The 17,383-nt window shown below is 39.4% G+C and overlaps 1 pseudogene across 2 annotated transcripts in view; it reads left to right on the top strand.

The window, feature by feature from the left end:
- Nucleotides 1–17,383, top strand: part of LOC309664706 (tigger transposable element-derived protein 1 pseudogene) — a 477,505-nt pseudogene that overhangs the window by 18,895 nt on the left and 441,227 nt on the right. Inside the window, exon 1 of one of the 2 annotated variants that reach the window (XR_014268418.1) lies at nucleotides 1–7,073. This exon is cut by the window's left edge and continues 18,895 nt beyond it. The product of XR_014268418.1 is annotated as a tigger transposable element-derived protein 1 pseudogene (transcript). Of the gene's footprint in view, nucleotides 10,799–17,383 lie in introns of those variants that run through there. The other variant, XR_014268429.1, reaches the window with a different exon arrangement.

Consider the following 17,383-nt stretch of genomic DNA (forward strand, 5'->3'; position numbering starts at 1 on the left):
CAACAGTGGCTGAATCCTCGTAGCACATCTCTGTGACCCTTTTGTGTAGTCACATCTCCCACGGACTCCTCCCCTGCCTCCCTCTTCCATGTTTAAGGGCTCTTGTGACTACTTGGGGTCACCTGAGCAATCTAGGATAACCTCGCCATCTCAAAACCCTTGACTTCATCACATCTGCAAAGCCTCTTTTTGCCATGTAAGGTAACATATTCACAGCTTTAGGGAATAGGAAGTGGGCTTCTTTGTGGACCATTATTCTGCCCACCACAACAATTTTTAAAGTGTCTAAAAATAACATTCCAACATTCATTTAGAATGCAGTGCATTCCTCCTCCTGAAAAAAACAAATTGTGTTTTATAAGTTATAAGAAGCAAGTGAATCCCCAGGACTGCACCCCCTAAACTATCATATACAGTGAGTCCCCTACATATGAAACTTCAAGTTGCGAACTTTCAATGTGAACACGTGTTTGCATGTCCAATCACGTAAGTTAGTTCACATGTCTGGCGTAGATTGTCACGTGCGTGCATCCTCTACAAGTGGTTGCATTTTTGTGTACTTTACTGTACAGTACTGTATAGATTACAGTAGTACAGTGGTACAGTATCTTTATTTCAAGCCCAGGATGTCTGGAAGTAAGCGTAAAAGCAGCAGTGATGTATCTGGTACTGCTAAGAAGCGCCAAGCGATAACGATGGAAACAGAAGTGAAAATAATTGAGAGAGTGGAGCAAGGCAAAAAGATGGTAGATGTCGCTTGTTCTTATAACATGAATTGTTCAACCATCGGCACGACTCTAAAGAACGAGGACAAGATCATGGAACATGTGAAGTCTGCTGTGCCAGTGATGTCGACAATAATATCGGAGAAGCATGGAAAAGTGATGGAGAAAATGGAGAGACAGCTCAGCGTGTGGATGCAGGATCAGCATCAGCATCAAGTCCTGCTCAGCTTAATGTTGATTCAAGGGAAAGCTAAAAGCCTTTATGAAGACTTGAAGAAGAAACACAGCGAAGAATCAGAGGGCGCATCTTTTAATGCCAGCCATGGCTGGTTTCATCGGTTCAAGGCTAGAGCCAACCTTCACAACGTAAGTGGTGAGGCAGTGAGTGCAGATATGGTAGCTGCCCAGGAATTTCCTGAAATGCTTCAAGAAATTCTTGATGAAGGCCTGTATTTACCCGAGCAGGTTTTTAATGTGGATGAGACAGGACTCTACTGGAAGAGGATGCCAGACAGAAGTTACATCAGTAAGGAGGAAAAGTTGATGCCAGCCTATAAAGCAGCAAAGGATAGGCTAATTCTGTTGTTTGGTGGCAATGCTTCTGGTGATATGAAGCTGAAGCCTCTCTTAGTTTATCATTCAGAGGACCCAAGAACCCTTAAAAACATAGCCAAGGGCTCCTTTCCTGTTGTGTGGAAGAGTAACCTCAAAGCCTTGGTTACACAGGCCATTTTCCAGGACTGGTTTTTCTACCACTTTATCTTGGAGGTAGAGAAATATTGCTTGGAGAAGGACATCCCATTCAACATTATTTTGCTGCTGGACAATGCTCCGGGACACCCCCCATTCATGGACGACTTTCATCCCAACTTCAAATTAGTGCCACCGAATACTAGGTCGCTCATCCAACCTACGGACCAGGGAGTTATAGAGACTTTCAAGAAATATTATTTATGTCACACTTTTCGACAGGCAGTAAAGGAGAGTGACAAATCAGGAACAACCCTGCAACAATTTTGGAAGGACTATAACATCTACGAGGCCATAAAAAACATTGACTTTGCTTGGCGTGAGGTTACAGCTGTCACCATGAATGGAGTTTGGAAGAAACTTTGCCTGCAGACTGTTCACGATTTTCGTGGATTTGAGAAGGTGAATGAGGAGTCCAAAGAGGTCTTCAGCAACTTAGTGACCCTCAGCGAGAAGCTGGAGCTAGATCTGCAAGAGGAAGACTTCACTGAACTCCTTGCTGTGCAACACAAGGAGCTTACTAATGAAGACCTGGTGGAATTGGAGGCCCAGAGAAAAAACGAAGAGAGACAAGAGGAAGAAGAAGTAACTGAAGAACAGAAGAGATTCACGATGCAGGAAAGAGCAAGGGGATTTTCTTTATCTGAGGAGGCACTGTTTGTTTTAAAGGCACAGGACCCGAATGTAGAACGGTACATGAAGGTTGCAGCAGCTGTTCAGAATGCAATCCAGTGCTACCATGTCATCTATGACCAGAAAAAAAGAGCTACTACCTAGACATCACTGGATCATTTTTTCAAGGGTGTGGATAGAATTGAATCCAGTAAGGAACCAGAACCTTTGCCATCAATGTCAGGTGTGAGTGAAATTGCAGCTTGCCCTCGTCTCCTATTGCTGATGATCTTTCGGCTCTACCATCTCCCACCTCCTCTCCCTCCTCCAGTCAGTAACTCTTCTTGCCTGTTCACTCGATGCCAGTGCCTGTATGCCAGCTGTTGTACTGTACTACTGTCCTTTTCAAGGTACTGTACTGTAAGATTAAAAATGTTTTCTTTATTTTTTGCGTTTGTTTGTTATGTTTTATTTGTGTGAAAAGTATTATAAACCTATTACAGTACAGTACTATATAGCCAATTGTGTTAGTTGGGTACCTAGGCTAACTTTGTTGGACTTAACAAACAAATTGGACTTACGAACGTGCTCTCGGAACAGAACTTGTTCGTATGTAGGGGACTTACTATACAGGTATCATATACAAATAAACTAAACTTAAACAGACCATGGCTGCCAACAGCAGGAGTATCTGCTTTCTTTGCAGTGAACTTTCCTCTGATCTGACCATAAAAAGAAGAGCAGGGAGTGCACAGTCCATGAAACAGCACTATCTGGAGAGGGACCATGCATTTCACAGCGGTATTATTGTGGCTGTCTTTAAGATTCCGTCGCAGTATTAAGTGTTAGTCCTACAAGTATTACCGTTGTATTTAGAAATTTTTGTTTTCAAGAATATTTGATCCATAGGGAAGAAATATATGTCTTAAATTTGTTACACATGAAAGAAATTGGGAGGGTGGCCAATATTTCTTTCCATTTGGCATTATTCTAGTTTCTCTCTCCCAGAGACAGGCACATCATAGATGCACGTTTTCAATTATGTTAACCATTTTCTTCCCAATAGTCATTATTTATGGACTTGAAAAAGCAATACATTTCTTAACCATGCCCTTTTTCTATGACTACTTATAACATGTTTTCAGATGCAGATTCATAAGTGTTCTTATTTGCATGATATATAATTGGCATTCTATAAAATTAGAGTGGTTGCATAACGCTGGCAATATGGTATTTGTTCATTAATTATGTATATATATATATATACACATATACATATATAAATATATACATATGAAATTATATATATAATTATAGATTTGAAATATATATGGAATTCATTCAATTTTGATTAGATAAAGAAAAACAAATGACAATGAAATAACTAAAATTACAAAGGACACTCGTTTAACCAGCCAAAAGTTTCTTTTAAATGTACATTCCATATGTGAATTTAATATAGCTGAAAATGCTACCTGGAATTCCAAATGTGAAATAAGATGAAACGGTGTCCTTTTGGGCTTCTTGGATAAAAATCAGGGCAAAAGTGAGTAATGGAAGATTTATTTCCCTGCTGGGCAAATGGCACAGATTTCCTTTTGATGGTCAACTGTTTCCGACACAGTTAGAAGGAGCCCTGGTGTTGCAAACTCCACCCTTGATCATAAACATAAAGTTACAATGAGGATAAATGTAAGACATATGCGGCCCACATTTTTATTCCTATAAAAGTATCTTGGACAAATGAGAAGGAGAGTGTTTTTTCAAATCCTACAGGTGGTTTCAGTTAGTCAATATGTTTGTCTAATTGCTCAAAAGTTACCTACACAATATTGAGAACAGATATTCTTTTGTAAAGTTCCTTAATCAGCTTCTGAACGTTGCCAGCGTCCTCTTTAGCATAAATCCTCTTTTTCTGCATGCAAAAGCTGAAATATGCCATGTTCTTGTTTTACCCTTTGCCATCCAGTCTCAAGAAGCTGGATCTGACAAACATAGCATTAAAAAAAAAATGGGCAGGGGACTGCCACCAGCTGTTGCCAATGAAACAACTGCGGACCCTGCATTGGTAGCTTCCTCCTCTAACTTCATATCCCCATGGTGCTGGCAGTAATTGGGAGGGGGGTTACAGGGGCATTTCTCTCTCAAGGGAGATAGTAAGAATATTAATATTAATGCAATATCTGCTCTTTCAGATGGGAATGGATAAGATGAAATGATTTAAAGAAGGCTTCATCAATAGTTCCATTTCTTGGCAAGAAAATGATGCCTTTGCATTTAAGAAAGAACATCTGGGCGGAATCACAGTGGTTAAAAGAATTGGGTGGTTGGCAACCAAAAATTCACCTTCTTGATAGAGTTAGATTCCTTCCCCTCTCCCGCCCTCCCACCGCCTTCCCTTGGGACTTCTGGCCCTGCTGGGGGCAAAAGCAAAACTTTGAAATGCTTCACTTGAAAATATGTGCTTACATTTCAGCACTCTTTTTGTGACCTTGCTGCTTACTGATTTATTTGCAGGGTCTAAGAAGGCATCTGGGGTAGCTGGTCAATATGTCTGATTCTGAAGAAAGGCTGGCCACCCTGGGAGCCCTTTTGACTCTATGACCCCACATCTGGCCCATGAAGCTCTTTCTGTCCCCATGGCGGCTTGAGAAGTGTCTGCAACCAAGAGCTCTTTGGAGAAATGTGAACAGTTAGCCAAACCTTTCAAAGTCTGGGAGAGCTGAGAGGTTGCAGCTTGCTTCTGACCAGGACACCAGCAAGGCCGCAGCACAAAAGGACTGTGCACATGGCAGATAGATAGGGGTTTCTTAAGACATTAAATATTTCAAGGTTTTACTACTGAAAGCACAAGCGGAGCCCTGTGTAGGAGACAAAGATGTATGGCCTCAGGGAGGAGTTGGGGACACTCTGTTCCTTTACTGTTCTCTCTCTGAATGGTGATGACCGAGCATGGAGACATTTGTGACCTGCATCCCCCCTTGCCAGATGCCAGACGGCCATTAGTTAACCAGTGACATTCCTGCCACCAGTCCACTCTCCCAGCTTTGGGAGTTGAAGCCAGGGGTACGGAGCAAAGTGGGGCTCATCAGGGCAAAAATCAGCACAGGAGACAAATTTGGAGGGTTACAGAAAGGCAAAGGCACCCAACTACAAGTCAGAGTAAAGAGGAGGGAGGTATTCAGAAAGAGTCTTCCAACCTAATGTGAGTTTTAAAGATCACAGTATCATCCTAAGGGACACCCCCTGTCTTCCCCAAGAGCATTCCTTCATACAGAGCTCATTCCCCAGTCTTTATATTTCTTTGTAACTCTGTAACTGTACACCCCCCCCCTAAAACACCTGTGCTACCTTTAATATGATGAGGCTCATCCTAGGTCTGTTTCCTTGCAGAGCAAGCTGGGAATCACTGTATCAGTCACAACTCTTCTTAGCCCTCTCTCCTTTTCTCTTATTCCTTACCTTATTAATATGCTATTCTTTGATGTTGTATTCTTGCAAAGTATTTAAAACATCACTAACATCATCAAGGAGCACTTTTATATACATATTTGTACATCATGTGACATTTCTTGTGTTCAAAGAGAATTTCCTTGTCTTCTCCATCAGAATGTAAGCTCCATAATGTCACTGAGTTCCCAGTGCCTAGAACTGTACCTGGCATTTACTTGCTTGATAAATATTTGTTGACTAAATGAATTAATGAATGAATATAAGTCTACTCTCATCCGTCTAAGAGCACAGAGCCTAAGAAAGTACACATGTGTACATATATCCAAAAACAGAAGGCTGACATATAACCGGGCAGTAAAATGCTGGCCAAGTTCCATTTCATAAGATGATGATTGATTCCATTAACCATTGTTGTTCCATTTTTGGACCACAGGCAGGTGAGATGCTTCAAAATCCTTCTTGGAAACATGCATCCATACACGTGGTTTCTAAAGAAACACTATTCTACTCTTTAGTACATTATGTTATTGCTATGGAAACAGCAACATTTTAAAGAACACTGGAACTTTCCAAATACAGTATTTATTCTTCTTGTAAAAGCAAAATAATGTGTTTCGCTTAAGAACTTGTTAGGTGGCCTGCAGCTAAATATAAAGAGACAGATTCTCATCATGTGTAAGTCTATGGGAAAATTTGGACACCAGCTTTTCCAGATACATTTTAAAATAAACTCAGTGCAAAACTCTAGGCATAATTGGGGTCTTCAATGAAACACTTAATACATTAGATTTGTTTTTTATATAGAAAAACTATTTATATTTGAACCCCAGAAACCCCTCTGCAGGATTGCAAGCTGGCATTGCCTTTGGATTTTCAGAGGACGAACTTCACTTGCTACTTTTGTCTATTATTTCACCAACACCTCTGTAATGCTCAGCTGGCTAGTGTGGCCCTGGCTCTCCTGGACTGGCATTAAGTTTTCACCAAAAGATTTTGAGAAAAAAGCATAACCCATATCTAGGCTCTAATAGAACAAGAGAAGAGGAACCAAGTAGGATTAGATGGGTGTTATCAAAGGTCACTCAACTCTAGTTCACACACATGGAATTTCCGTATCAATTGACAATATCCACTTGTAAAATTTCTCTTCCTTAGTCATGCGTTTCTAAAGCAAACCTAGATAGATGCAATTTGAAAACCTCTCTTTCTATTGATAAAAAAGTAGGAGCAATTCGTTAAGATGTGCAGTCCAGCATTATAGTGATCATAATTTCTGCCTTGTATTAAGTGCAAAACTGATAGTTTTAACATTTAGTTCAAGTACATTATCCATGTGCAGAGGTGGTAACACCCCACTTCTTTCCTGGTGATGGAAAGACCACAGACTGGAAGCCACGAGACTAGATTTCGCCTCTGCCCTTGCCACTTGTGAGCTGTTTGTCCCCGAGCAGATTACAGCCTCCCTCAGCCTCCCTCCGTTCCCCAACTTGTCAGGTTACCCAAATAAGGACACACATACAGAACCCAAAACAGGTCTTAGTAAACAGTAATTCTCTTCTTGTCCTCAATAAAATAAAATAACCATTGCATTTCTCTTTATTTTTGTCAGCCTGTTAAAGTACAAGTGCCTTTAAAGCTTCCAGGATTTGACCATGGACAGAGTTCACTTAAACAAAACATGTCTCCTGTTAGTAATTTAGTTCAGATAAAAGATAGATATGTATTTGACAAAATATATTGCTCACATTATAATAATTTGTAACTATGTGTCATCTTCTATGCAAGAGCTCAAAGGGGTTTGCAAATAAAAATACTTGCAATGCATATAGCTATGGTTAAATATTATAATTAACTTTAGGTAAACTAATAAAAACAAATTAAGTGATTTACATACGATTTTTTACTATTGAATACTTTGGTGACAATACATGAGAAAATACAAAACTTTTTGTATTCTATCTACCGCATGAATGGCAAGTATGTGCTTCATAGACCCCGCTCTCCTCTTCTGGGACCTTACCTGCCATCATAAACTGATTGCAATGCTATTTCACATTGATCCTCAGAATTGTTCACAAACACTCCAAGCAGCCACCATCAAGCAAGTGGAATTGGTTGATTAGTTTAAGTCTATTTGCTTCCTTGAGTTAGACTTATTTCCAAGTGTTGTCTACATTGGGAATGAATTCACATAAGGGAGCACAAAGCTTCATTTGCATGCTTCTTTGTTATTATTTTTTAATGTTCACTAAAATATATCCTTGAAAATTTACTTATTTGTCAGTTTTAATGGGACCTGGCACAATTAAATTCCTCAATGTATTAACCCTCAGAGAAAGAAAATTTACTGAAAATCCTCCCTCCCTGTTATTCAGAGAAAATAGTGTCTATTCAGCTCTCTAAGACCTCCCGCTAAGCCAACACGGGCCTCCATCTTTTTACTTACTGCATTTCACCACTGAGGCCTGATCCTTCTGCTTGCTCCATGGCCTGGCTCCATCATGTTTCCTCTTTCTGCCTTCTATCGCTCATGTTTCCTTTTCCTGGATCTTCCCATACTCAAATTTTTAGAGGAAATCACCACCCTGTCTGGTTCCACTGCAAGTGTATGGTTCCAATTTCAGCCAGATCCTCAGGACTGCTCAGCAGTTCTACATAACCATAGTTGGCCCCTTTCCCCATCCATTTCATCAGAGCTTCTGAATCTTCATCAGTCTTCTCAGCCTCCACCCCCTGGCTCCTTGACTCAACAGATGCCAACCTGTCATAGAGAACGTGGATGCCGTTAAGTATGGACTCCCAGCTCCCCTGAGCTCTGCCTGAACCTCTGCACACACTTATTCTTGGCTCCACCTCACCTTCTTTCCCCACAGTGTCCCTCCCCTTGTCCCTGTGCCCCACACCTGATCCAAGGCTCTATGCTATTGTTTTCCCACCCCTCCCCCAACCCACCTTTAAAATATTTTCTTGGACAAATGCTCCTGAGCCTAGACATGAGATCAAGAGTCTTCCTCACCAAAAATAAACAAGCAAGGAAGCAAGCAACGACAAGGCACTTTCTTTGAACTTGAGCCTGACACTTGTGCTTCATCCCACCTCTGAGTTTTTTCTTCACGCTCCCTCTGCATGGGGTAAAATTCTACCTATTTCTGTACATCCAAATCCTGCCCATTTCCTAAGACCCAAACCAAATGCATTTTCCTTCCCCATGTCCCCAAATGCAAACAGTGACTTGCTTCCCTGAACTTACATATTGACCTGTGCCTTTCTACCAAGAGCACCTCTTCTCTGTGTTGTAATTATGTGTCTGTCTGCTCTCATAACTACTGGAAGCTAAATAAGGTCAGAATCTGTGTCTGACTTATCTTTGTACTCCCAAAAGTGCCCAACACATGCCTGTACACTGTAGGTACTTACTTAGTCACTGCCATTTTAGAGAGATTAGGAATCTGAGGCAAGGTGCTCTTAGAGACGTACCCTAAATCAAAGCTGGTAAATTGCAAAGTTGTCACTAATTTTTGTTCTCTTTCAACTCCTTGTACAAATCTGTAATCTTAAAAAGTTCACTGCAACTAGTTCAAAATTATAGAAATTATATCATTTTTGTGGTCTGTAGCAAGTTTCTTCAAATGTCTACTTTCCAAAGACTTTTCAAACATTTTTATTTTATGTTGCACATAGTAGGAGCTAAATAAACATTGAATGAATGAATAAATGAACAAGCTTTGGATAATGACAACCATAAAACTTAAGTTTGTTAAGGGTAGAAAAATAAGAAGTGTTCTGGTCAGAGGGAACCCCACTGGAGGCCAAGGTGAGGATACAAGACTGCTAATAAAGAGAAGAGTTGCCCCTCTGCCCAACTGTGAGGTTCCATTCTCTTTGTCGGGCTGCATTTCCATATTGAGGATTTTGACAATTTAAGGTATTTTAAAATTACAACGTAAGTGTCATTTGTTTTCTGAATTTGGTTGCCAAATTCTGATCCTTAAGGTCTAAGATAAGATTATTACCTGCCAAAGGAGAATATTAGGAGAAGATTTATTTTCTGCTCCCAAATTTCACACTGAAGAAGCCTCTTCAAATGTTGAGCCAGGAGAGCAATTCCAGACAATTAAAGAAAACCAGTCAAGACCATTTTATTACCCACTTTCTGTAAGGGCAGGTGGAATATAAACTATCGTATGGGTACAGTTGGAGACATCTCTGCTGAAGAGAATTTGGACGCCTTTGTTGCTTTCCAGGTTATTTACAGTGATTGATGTTCACCTGGATCTAAGTTTTATTATATTTGACAATGACAGGATTACGTAAAAATTTCACAGCACCACAGGTATTTCAGGGAGATCAAAGTACAACCCCTGCATAATAAGCATTTTGCAAATGCTGAGGAATGTACACTTTGTTATGGATGGTACACTTTGTGGCTCTGAATAGGACTGGTTGAAAAACATTCACTTGAACACAAAACAAGAGTCTATTATCCAAGGAGTGTAAGAACTCTATTGCACCTTAAGAGAGAGAGAGAAAAGAGGTTTAGTATCAGACAAGAAAAGGAGAGTATTAGCCCTCAGCAGAATTTCCAGTAATTGCCTCACTGAAAAGGCTCTAAATAGAGTAATCACATAATGGTAAACTTAATGGTATAAAGAAATGATTGAGCACATTTAGGTGGGACAACTGGAGTCTGGAGGTATTTGTTTTTCATTCCTCCCTGGAAGGCAGGAGCTGTGTTTCATAGCTGTGGGAAGGAGCCATAAGATTGAATATGGAGATTAAAATACATCATAATTGCTTTAGTCAAATGAACAGATTTTATACATAAGAGGGATCTGTAAGCATAATTTAAGGAAGGTTTTACATGGAAATGATTTATCAGTTACAACTCCAGTTCCCAACTACCTTATACAATTTGTCTCCCCAAGATGGATATTTTAATCTCCAATTTATTAAAAGATGAAATGTTGGAATGTTGGATAGATTGAAATCATTTGTCAGATCACGAAGTCCTCATAACATTTCTCAGCCTTAATAACACATCTGCTCTTAGAATGTGGTCTCTTGATAATAGCTGTCTGAAAGTGTCTGAATTTAGGGATTATTTGAGACAACAGATTTCCTTCTATTTGGAATTGAATGAGGCGTCTGCTCCCTCACCGTTAGCTTTGTGTGATAGTCTCAAGGCATTCATAAAAGGGCAGATTGTTTTGAATATCATGAGGAGGAAAAAAGACCTTTGTTGACAATATGAGATATGGAAAGAGGAATTAAAAACAATATGAGATTTGGAAAGAGGAATTAAAAACACTTAAAGGTAGTAATTTATGTTTAGAAATATTATTCCATAGTTCCTTTTCCAATCTTCTGTTGGTACTCCTAAAATAACAATTTAGAGAAGACTTTGATAGAAAACTAAATAGAAATTCACAAAATTTTATCTGATTTGATTCAGTATAACCAACAGAACTCAGTAGAAATGGACAACCATAATCATTGCAAAGACCATATGCCAAACTAAGTGTCCAAATGCAAGAGTAGACTAAACACAATGAAAAATAATATGTGAAAATTACCTTCTCCATTTTACTTCCAAGAGAGAATATTCCAAAAGATGAAACCATAACAAAACATTTGTGCAACTTCAAGGATAAACTATATATACAAAGAAATGCAGGTCAAGAGCTCAAACATCTTTGAAGGTGCATGGCTGATAAGAAAGAGACCATTATCAGCTTCTTGACTGCATTTAATTACAAAAATTATCATGTATACTTGGACAAGTTCATTTTCAAATGATGGTGTTGCCCTTTTGTTTCCACACACACCCACAAAAATATTCTTTACATTTAGAAAGAAGTAAAAGGAAATTTTTAGCTAAGTTTCCTGATATCTGCGTATTGTCATCCTACAGATAGCTCCACAGATGGCATTAATGGATGTATAACAATGAGATAACATTTTATTATAAAAACCGTGCTCTTCCTATGAATCAGGCCATATCACATGTACATATACAAACATGTATATTTTTTAATAGAGCTAGATTTTCAGATTGTATAACTGTATGAAGATGATTATGACAATGAAGCATAAAAATTGCACCCTGCCTGAAAAAATGCAGCTGTCCAATCACTTACCATATAGGACAACACCTAATTATTTTGGAATAACTAAAGGTGTTATGAGAAACACCACCCCGGTTGTCTTTTGTTTTTCAAGGTGTCCTTATTCATTGGTCTTTCAGTTACATTTGACACCACTGATTACCCTCGCTTTGGGAACCTTTTTGCCTTTGGACTTTCTGCCACACTATTATCTCTTGCTCTCTCTTGGACAACTCTTTCTCTGAATTCAGATTTTCTTCTTCTCCAGAGGTTTTCTCAGTGGGTTGGAGGGTCAGGAACCACATCCTGGAGAGAATCTGGATGTATGAGGGGCCTCTTCCTGTTGTCCAGTGAAGGGCTACTGGCATGTAATGTGAGGGAGGTGGGGGAGGGGAGAGGAGCAAGAATGCTAATTTTCTAGGATACACAGAACTGTTCCATAGGACAAAGACTTCTTACAGCACTTCACTTTGGGGAAACACTCAGTGGGAAAACCAAGTTCTTGACCTTTCATTTATTATTTCTGAGCACTTTGCTTCAACTGGGGTCAAATCTCCCACATACACATAAGACCCCCAAGACTGTCTCTCCCACTTTGTCCCTTGGTGGTCCTCCAGGCCCTCCACACCAGTTGCTGATGAAGATGTCTTCATGGGCAGTTCCAACTGAGATCCACCCAGAAGCCTGGCAGATGGCTAGTCTTCGCTTCTACTTCTAACTTTTCCTCACATCCAAATGATTGAGTTCTGCCAGTTCTTTTTATCTATAATGTCTTTTGGAAATGTTTCTTTTCCATTGCCACAGGAAACCCTTAGCAGACACCTGTGTTTACCCCAGATCTATCCTAAGTGGCTTCCCAAAGGCAATCCCTGCCCTTTACCATCCATCCTATACACTATTGCTACAATTATTTTTATGGACCACTCCCCACCATTTTTGATAATCCACTATGACAGATCTTGCTTCTTAGTTCTCACTGTGACTCTTCATCCCACCCTCAGTGACTGTCATATCTCTTTCCCCCTTTTCACCCTTCATATTTTACTGTCCTCTTGTTTAGACCTTCTGTCCCAGTCAAGCTTATCTGCTTAAGAGCATAGTGTGAACTTTTTACTCCTTCCTCAGAACTTTTATACCTATGACTAATGCTGACCCCATCTCATCTCCCTCCTTACTTACAGGCTCAGTAACAGACTGTGTGGAGTCAAATCAGAGCCTGAGAAAAAACGAAACATCAGTAATATCAATCCTGTCTCTCTTTAAATTTTTGACATTTTGTTCATTATTAATTTTGTATTATACAAATTTAATTTTAATATGAATTGTGATTTTTAAAATAGTGCACTAAAATATTATTTACCTTAATTACTGAGTTTTTGGCACCCCTTTAAATTTTGCACCAGAGCAAATTCCTCACTCAGCTTGCCCTAGCCCTGCTTAGTGGTTTCCTCTCCTCCCACACTGCTCCTCCTGCAGGGCAACCCTGATGAAGACTTTCAGTGCTGGGAGCTCCCTTGATGTAACCCTTGCCTGCTGTCAAGGGCACCGTGGTTACATGTTGCCATGGGGGAGCGCTTGTCATCCGCAGGTTTGGGGTACTTGGTCCCCCTCTAGGACCAAGGCTCCTCTGCTATGCTCGTCACAGGACCAAATACCCTGCCCTCCACTCAATGGATGCTTAATAAAGATCCACGAGCATAACAGAATATACGGCACAGGGAACTCTACTTAATACACTGTGGTGACCTAAATGGGAAGGAAGTCCAAAAAAGAGGGGCTATATGTATATGTATAGCTGATTCATTTTGCTGTACAGTAGAAACTAATCCAACATTGTAAAGCAACTATACTCCAATAAAAATTAATTAAAAAACAAAAAGAGCTGCACAGCTAAGATGCAATAATAGGAATGTTGGCCTCAGAGAACATCAGAGAAACAGGCAAACAAAAAATCCTCACATTCTTCCACTAGTACCTGTGACTAGGTTAGGTTTATCTCATCAAGAGTCCTGGAAGAATCCTTTTCTACAAATAGAAAAGTAAAATAGGCATTGGCACCATTCCTGTGGTATGGTGGCTTGGGGGTGAGTCTGAGCAACCCCTGGATTGTACTGGGTCCCCTCCCATTAGTCACTTCCCAAACTGCCACTCCCAACTGCCGAGACTCTTGCAATTCAAACAGTCCATCTCTTTCACAGTGAAAAAGTCAGAATAGCTCCTTCCACCTCCACGGCTATCAAATAACAAGGTTAAGTATTTCTGAGGCATGTGGCAGAATAAATTAGTTTCATCTCACTAAAGAAAGAAGACATACCATGTTGGAAGATAAGCCTGGGAATCTGAGAGTGAGACTTTACACACTGAGCCGGCCTTCGGTGACACTGTTTTGAAAATGAATAGAATCAGATATTTGGACTCTTTAACTTCATACTTCTAAAAGTTCTGTTCTCTGCCCCTCCCCCCAAACAGCATTTAATTGAGTTCTGATATTCAAAGAATGGGCAGCTGGGAATCTAGGTCAAACCTCCTTCCTTTCTCTGTGCCTCCTTCTTTTTCTGTCCCACCTCCTCCTCACTCACTTCCCTTTCCACTTGCTTTCCTCTCCTCTCCCTCCCAAATCACCTTTCACATATCCAGATATGGTTAAAAGCTCTAACAGTACACAAGAAAATTGAGTAACCTTGGTAGCACTAAATTCTTTCTCTCTATATATACCTTTCTAAATCGTTTCAATGTATGATACGTTTTATGCAGAGCAAACATATAATTATATATGAGGCTGTTCCAGGCACTTCTAAAACGTAGTAACTTCTCTAAGATTTGATTATTTTGAACATTAGACAAGTGGCAAAGAAATATATATATCTTTTTCAACTAAAAAAGAATAGGAAAAGGGATATAAGTAAACATGAATTCTCTGTTGCTGTTACATTGGGACCCACTTAACTATCCAGTACTGATGGGGTTATTATGAGGCATTAAGCTGTCTGTCCTGAGTAGAAGGCAGCAGATTTAGGTGCGTTCCCTCAGGATGTTGGAGGGCAGGGGCTGACTGCAGAGAAGGTTCTCCATGGTCTCTGTGGGACCCATTTCCCATCCAGCAGGGTCTCTCCCCCCAGGTAGTATTAGCTCACTGGGTCTACTGGCATCAATAGAGCTTCTAACACAAAATTCTTAATCTACTGAACAAATGTTCTATTGTAAAAATAAATGGTAAGCATCCTTCTACCACCGATATTTGAAAAGCCAAGAAGAAAGACATTTGAAAATCATTACATATCTGTCCAAACAATGTTTTATATTTTCTGACCTCTAAACGTTGACATTTAAAGAAACCAATGTGAAGCATGGATAGCAGTTTGGTGAGCTCAGATGTTAAAAGAAAACACATGGAAAGTGGTGCATTTAAACATAAATAATATGTATAGAGAAAAAAAGGAAGATGGAGCATACAACCCAAGGAGATTACAAAAGAGCTTCAGGAACACGTAAGAATAATATAAGGGAGTGTATTAGTTTCCTGTGGCTGCTACAACCACCAACTTGGTGGCTTCAAACAATTGAAATTTCTTCTCTCACAGTTCTGGCGGCCCTGAGCCTACTGCGAGCTTAACACAAGGTAGCCTCACATTCCAGCCAGGTAAAAATGTCCTCAGCATCTAATGCTCCAGTCACAGAAGCAGTGTCCTAATTAGGGGAATAATGGAAATTATGGGCAACATGGCAGAATAGAAAGCCCATGAGTCAAGTTGACCAAAGTGATGTGAGCAAATTATTTTAAATTTCTAAGGTTTTATATCCTTACCTATATAACACATACCTGAAAGGGTTATTATGTAGATTAAAATAAATCGCGAATGAGGGCCTGGCACATGGTAAGTTGTAAATAATGTGAGTTCACTTCTTCCTTTCTCCTCCTTTAATTTCTTTTGTACTTTGTGCAAGGCCAGTCATGGATGGAACAGTGTATTTAATTTTGGCCACTACATTTTAAGGAACACAATGACAAACTGTAGGTACAGCCAGAAGAAGGATGCTAGATTGGTGAAGTAGCTGGAAACTACATCTTATTATAATAATAATGTCTTACGTTTCTTTAACATCTTATAATTTTCAGAGGGTTTAATCTCCAAAACAGAACTCTCAGGTAAGCTGACAAATGTTAATTTGTAATTAATATAATTCATGTTTTATATACGACTCTATAAATGCCCAGAGAAATTAAGTGGCCCACCAAATGTCATGGGGCTCATATATAACCAAGATGGGACACAAATGCAAGTTTACTGAGCACTCACTAACAATTTCCTCTTTATTACACTGCCTCCCTTACAAGAAGTGGTAGAAGGAACTGGGAAATATTCTGGAGATGTTTACAGAAAGACAGTAAACATCTGTCTGATAACTGCCTTAAAATATTTGAAAGATTGTCCTGTAGTAAAGGGAAAAGAACACTCTCCCCAAAGTACAGACCAGGATTGGTGGGTGGAGATCACAGCCAGACAAACTTTAGCTCAACATCAGGGGAATCTTTGGAACCATTAGAGGTAAACAACAGTAAGGTTGACGAGGGCGATATTCAGGGGTGCAAAGCAGCGACGACTTTGTTGGGATATCGGTTGAACTAGATCCATTCAATTATTCCATTGTTAAGTACATAATTATTGAGCAAAACCCTGTGCTAGGCATTGTGGGAGACAGAGAGGTAATTAAGATCTTGTCCTCAACTACGTAGATCACCTCAAATGCCCCCACAACTTTAGAAATCATACGGGTGTTTGACATTTTTATTTAAACAGATTTTTAAGACATTTGGGAAAACCCAATTGGTATAACAGTGGAGACTTCAGCAACTGACAGAGTGACGCTTACATCCACCTAAATGTTGCTTTATTTTTCAACATTGAATGGACATATGAACAAGTGTGCATGGCCGTGTGAGAATGGTGTTCATCTTTCTAAATGAGAAACAGACAATGGGACAGGATGACAGTTGTTTTCTCTTTCTACATCGTCCTTCTGAGGGACTCATTCTACTTATTCCTGAACAATCTAGAATGCTAGCTGTAGTTTGTAGAAGGGCAGGTCACTGTACGTAATTCTCTCCGCCTTTGAAATTAAAAAAAAAAAATGTAACCATGTGCTATTCTAAAGCATTTCAATATTTGCATTTCTAATTCCTATAAATCACAAGCATTTATTTTATGAAACTTGGAAAGATCGCTATTTATCTCAAATTATACCAGCTATGCCGGCATCACACCAGAACACAGAATTACGGAACATATGAGATAGAAACCTGACACTCAGTTCTCTGCGATGTGTTAAGCAGAGAAAAAAAAAAAAAAATGTACTGCTGTATAAAAAGCTGGATAATCAGTTGCAAACCTCAAATTATAAGATTAAATCAATAAAGAAAACAATTGAAAAGTTACACTCAAATCAGAACCTCTGAAGACAGTCCAAGGGACATAATGGAGAGCTGAGTAATGAAATGAAAACAAACACTCTCTTAAACTGCTATGGAATTTATAATCTGGATTAAATATGGATTTTGCTCAAATCCATAACTCATGTATATTTCTCTTAAAATAACCTGTTTAAGTGTGTTTGGGCTTTAGGAAATTGTTACTGTTGTTGCTTCTTAAAAAAATAGACTAACACACTTAATGGCACAAAGGAAATAATATTTTCTACGACTGAAAGAAAAAAGACAGTGATTATCTTTTCCAGTAAATT

This window comes from Balaenoptera physalus (assembly GCF_965194825.1).
Source record: "Balaenoptera physalus genome assembly, chromosome: 1".
NCBI lineage: Eukaryota > Metazoa > Chordata > Mammalia > Artiodactyla > Balaenopteridae > Balaenoptera > Balaenoptera physalus.